Source organism: Cucurbita pepo, chromosome 2 (assembly GCF_057944985.1).
Source record: "Cucurbita pepo subsp. pepo isolate OVF chromosome 2, ASM5794498v1, whole genome shotgun sequence".
NCBI classification, from domain to species: domain Eukaryota; kingdom Viridiplantae; phylum Streptophyta; class Magnoliopsida; order Cucurbitales; family Cucurbitaceae; genus Cucurbita; species Cucurbita pepo.
Window position 1 is genome coordinate 11,358,411 of NC_141799.1, and position 5,746 is coordinate 11,364,156.

General features: G+C 38.0%; 1 non-coding gene across 1 annotated transcript; it reads right to left on the reverse strand.

Moving 5' to 3' along the window:
* TRNAY-GUA (transfer RNA tyrosine (anticodon GUA)) lies at positions 1 to 96 on the reverse strand. Its single transcript has 2 exons — positions 59 to 96; positions 1 to 37 (listed from the first exon to the last, which is right to left on the reverse strand). It is a non-coding gene; the product is annotated as a tRNA-Tyr (tRNA).
* Between the last annotated feature and the right edge of the window lie 5,650 nt (positions 97 to 5,746).

A 5,746-nucleotide genomic window follows, 5' to 3' on the forward strand; every position in this document is an offset into this window, starting at 1 on the left:
CTCCGACCTGCCGGATTTGAACCAACGACCTAAGGATGGCTTTGGGATTCTTCAACCACTACAGTCCTCCGCTCTACCAACTGAACTTAGGTCGGACTTGTATAAGAATCATATACCATAATATAAACAAAATCGACAAAATTAATATATATAAAAAAAACTAAAATAATAAAAATATCTGTAAGCCGTTAACAATTTCAGTAAACTCCAACATCATTTTGGTCGTGGTATTTATACAACATTTGGAACCTCCCATTGAAATTTTTTGCTTTCATAAAGAACTTGATTTGTATTGGGTTTTACAATTTGAAACCCATTTAGATCCAAACATATGATTTCTTAAAGTGCTTTCATTGGGTTTGATTACATATGTGTAGGTGCCAAATTCTCATACATATGATAATACAAGAGCTTTAATCCATTCTTGAAGAATTTGTGCAAGAACAAGGTAAGAAGGTGAAGTTAGATAGGTTGTAGCTCGCCCTAAGAATTTGTTCAAGAACCTGGTTTGACACACACATAGGCTTTGGGCCATGTGTCGGGGTGCTTGTCCTTCGAGACCTGCTTTGTGTTGGATGAACACAACTCTCCACAATGGTATGATATTGTCAACTTTGAGCATAAGCTCTCGTGGTTTTTCTTTGGGCTTCCCCAAAAGGCCTCAAACCAATGGAGATAGTATTCCTGGATTATAAACCCATGATCATTCCCTAAATTAGCGGATGTGAGACTTTTATCCAACACCTCCCCTCGAACAAAGTACGCCTCCCCTTAATCGAACCTCGACTCCTTTTTCTTTTGGAGTCCTTTGTTCGACATTTGAGGATTCTATTGACATATCTAAGTTTAAGGCATGACTCTGATACTATGTTAGAATGAACACGACTCTCCACAATGGTATGATATTGTCCACTTTGAGCATAAGCTCTCGGGTTTTACTTTGGACTTCCCCAAAAGGCCTCAAACCAATGGAGATAGTATTCCTCGATAATAAACTCATGATCACTCCCTAAATTAGGTGACGTGGGACTTTCATCCAACACTTTGCACCAATACAACTCGTTGCTTCACTATGGATGCTAAAATTATTCAATGTATAATATGACTGGATTTGTTCTGCCATATACTTGGAGATTACTAGATGTATAGTATGCATACACATAATAATCCTATGACACATAGCATTAAGCTCTAAGAACCACTGCCGAAGGAGCAACCGATGTCAATGTCGGCGAGGAAATTAGAGAATCTTATAGTCATATTTTTCCAACTCAACCTCAAACAATTAAACCATTTTTTAACCATACTTCTCTTTGGTTCTTAAACTTCTCGATATGGTATTTATTCATTTTGAGTATCAGCTCTTCCGACTTTCTTTTGGTTTTTTTTTTCTTTCTTTTTTTAAATAGTGTTTCTCAAATATACTCATGATCTTTTCTTTAAATTAGCTAATGTTAGACGCTAACAATTTTCAACACTCCTGCCTTATTATATTATGTTGAAGGTGAGAACATCCTATGTAGCACGAATACGTCGTAAATTGCCTCGACATGCCTTAGAAATGATCAACTTTGCAAGCCCCTCAACCCGGTCTCTACTTACGTGGACCCGAATTACGAAAATTCACCACCATCTCCACCTGAGCTGTTGTTCTTCCTTCCAATTCTTGTACCATGAACTTGCCTCTACTCATTTTTCTTCTTATCGAACCATGTTTTGCAATTGTCATCCCAGCATCATCTTTCACTTCAAATCTCGGTGTCTCATTGAAGCTTACCAATCCTCCTTTTGACCCTGAATTAATAATCCTAAACGAATAAAAATATATTTTAAATAAATAAATTCAAAATACAATGAACGATTAGCAGGTATAGAGCTGAGTTTGGTTAGAGCGTGTGGCGGTTAACCACAAGGTGGAGGGTCAAGCCCCCCCCCCCCCCCCCTCTTAGCGATATTGTTTTACTTTTTTGTAAAATAAAAAATGCATTCTTTTATGTTTTTAAACTCTAATTATTTTTTTTCTCTCTTATCTTCTTTTTCTTGTTTGAATGCATAAGCTGCTAGCAATACAGGCTCTTTTTATAGATCTCAGTTACACGCAATCTGAAAGAGGAGAATTGAACTCGGCTTTCATTACGTCATTAGTTGGGATTCTTTCTTCATCGACTCTATCAATGGCTTCGTAGTTTTGTAGGTAAGATGATTAAAACCTCTAATTTTTTTTGTTTTGTCATGTATGTGAATGAGTTAAGTTTGATTGATCGTCCATTACACCCACGATTGAGACTGAAGGAAGAGTTGCAAGATCCCATATTGATTGGGGAGGAGAACGAAACACCCTTTATCATGTGAAAACCTCTCCCTAGCAAACGCGTTTTAAAAATCTTGAGGGGAAGTATGAGAGAGAAAGTCTGAAGAGGGCAATATATGCTAGGGACGGATCTAGGCTGTTACCGTTAATAAGTTGGTTCAAGGTGAAACCAATATATAGCCAACCATTTAATTTGAGAGTTAAATGAATGGTAATGATAGTCATGAATTGGATAAGCCTCATCATAGTGAGCTTAATCGAACAACAAGTTGCTATATTAGATATATTAGACAATAAATTGGAAGGTTTATTGTTTTCTAATTCATGAAACTTAATGAGAGAAAATAGATTGTGACTAAGCTTTCTCACTCGCTGCCATTGGAATACAATTATAGAACGAAATACAAAAGACACAAAATAGGAAGATGAGCTAACACTTCAGAATGACCCCTTGTGACCAAACAACTCTCAAATGCTCCCCACCTCAATTCCAACCTACAAACACCTAAAAAAAAAAAAAAGAAGGAAAAGGGGGAAAACAAAGAAAAGGGTAAGTATAAAAAACAAAACTCAATAAGCAATCTACTCATAGGCTCTTATGGCATCCTCATCCTGGTAGGTCTTATATTTATATAGTTTGCTATGCTCTTGCAGTGAATGTCCAACGCCTTGGATTGAGGTGCTACTTCATAAAGTTTTGATTGGGCAGTAAGGTATCTTCTAGTCTAAACCTCATTTATGGGAGGTTAGTTGGCGGACCCTCCCACAGGATCATAGAGTCACCAGAGTTCGGGGGAAGCGACCCTTGTGTGCCGGCCAACTATTGGATTAACCTACATGATCCCATGCACCCATCTCAAGAATAGTTTTACATCTAAGTGGTCTTGTTCAAGAAGCATTTGACAATTTTCACAAAGTTGGGACACCTAATTGCATACGCTAGCTGACCTATACCTGGCTCGATAGTACAGTATCGGGTTAAAAACTCGACGGTATGGGTACTGGAGTGGAAACGGTAGCGGAGACCCTATTAGCACCATACATATTGCTAACAACTTGAAAAAGTTACCTTTTTTATTCTTAGATATTGTGGAAGCCTACTGGGTCCTGGGCATCTAGACAATTTAAATCTTGTCTCTTGTTTTCAAGATGTTTAGGACTAACTGCTCGAGTTATGTCATAGCTCAATACCAGCCTTCTACTGATGATCTGGACACATTAGTTTAGACTTCCAAGAAATAATTAAACTTCCGAGAAAAATGCAGAACCCAGAAATAGACTGTCTTGAAGTTCGACAACCACCCCAGTCAGAATCGCAATATGCTTGTAATCTTAAATTGTTTTCAGATGGTAGTAGGAGTCCTTGACCAAGAGTACCTTTGATGTATCTCAGAACCTGAAGAGCTGCCTCACAATGTGGTTTTCTTGGTTCATGCATAAATTGACTAAGCATACGAACTGAATAAACTATGCCTTGAGTCTTAGTCATTTTTTACTATGCCTTCAAGGAGGCTCGGCTCCTTTTATTTTGGAGTCTTTTGTTCGACAATTGACTAAGCACGACTAAGTTTAGGGCATGGCTCTGATACCATTGTGGAGAGGTGGATTAAATCTAAGCACGCTCATGGAGGTGGAAGGACATGCGCCGACCCTACGTTAATTGAAGCAAAATAAATGAGGCAACATTTTGCAAGACTTGAAGGTGTGCTTTTGGAGGAAACATGCCACACCAAGAAAGAATAAGAAAATACTAATGCCTTACGTCGCCTGGACTCGAAGCCAAGAACACTTGTGTCGTGAGTGGGGTGCGTGTCAAGTAGTGAAATTGTTTTTGGGAGTTTAAGTTAAATTATGCTTAAATTGAGGGTCAATAGCGACTGGCCGTGGTATTTGCACGTGAGCCCATTGCGAGTGAAATCACGCTTAGAAGCCTTTCCAGCCACGCATGGGGCGCGTGAAGGTGTGTTGAAAGTGTTCTTTTGACTATTTTACACCCATACTAATCCTTAAATGACTTGAATTATGACCATCTAGTGAAATTTTTGAAGATTTAGAGAACTGAAAATGACATACCAGAAGAGTGAGCTGTCTTTCTACTCAACATATCGGCCACTATGTTAGCTTTACATGGGTGATAAAGGATCTTTGTATCATAATCCTACGCAAACTCCAACTATCTCCTTTGTCCCATGTTCAACTCTTTCTACCTGAATAAGATACTTGAGGCTCTTATGGTTTTACCACCTGTACCTTTTCACCATACAAGTAACGTCATCATATTTTTAACGTGAACGCCACAGTTGCTAACTCCAAATCGAGGGTTAGGTAGTTACGCTCATATTTCTTAAGCTATTAGGAGCCATATACAACCACTTCTTCATTAAAACCAACACGCAACCCCAATCCTTTTCTCGAGGCATCGTTGTACACCATGCTTGAACCATAAAATAGTGCTAGCATCAGCGCATACACCAAAAACTCCTTAATCTCTTGAAAAATCTATTCATGTGTCATAGTCCAAAGAAAGACTTACCTTCTTAGTTAACTTTGTCAAGGTTTGAATAAGTCCTAGAAAGAAACCTTCCGTCGTAGTTCGCTAACTCCAAAAAACTTCTAAGTTCTCGGACTGAGGATGGTTTGGGTTATCTCATGATTGCCTCTATCCGACCCATTAAATCCCCGGCTGAGTTATCTCATGATTGCCTCTAACAAACTTGCAGAAAATTATGGGCTGAGGTTGGTCTCCGTTATCTCATGATTGCCCCGAAATGTTCCATGATTACTAACTTTTCAACATCCCATCTTTTTAACCAAGTCGAGCTTGTTGACTTACTAACTTCTCAATGCACGATTCCCACATCCATGATTTTAACCATGTCGAGTTTATTGACTCACATTCCTTACGTCAAAACACACAACGATTGCAAGGACTACTTTTCGTGAGGACAACAAAAAATATTGGCAAAACAAATATTTGTCGACGTATTAGCACTATTCATGTACTATATATTCTTCAGGTTATTTATTCAATATTATCCTCTCACATACATGAAAACTATGGTTCAAGATTACATTAATAACCTTGATTTTTTTTTTTGTATAATAAATATTATTAGTTTAACTAGAGGAGAACCGTTATAATCTTACCAAGAAGAGAGTAAAGTTATGACTCTCATGTGTAGTCAGTCAAGGTTAACACGAGAGTGGCACATGGAGCAAGACGGTGTATTGTCTAAAAAAGTGCATGATAACTAAGCCAAGTTTGTGATTGGGTTTAGAGAGAAAAAAGCTTAACCTATTCTGTCTATTTTTGTTCGTTTTTCTTTTAATAGCGTTTTACTTAAAATTCTAACGTGAAAGCTATTCAAAGGAATATTTGTGAGTGTATAAATATGTGAACCCTCCCTACGGATTAATTGAGCAAAACAGACAGAA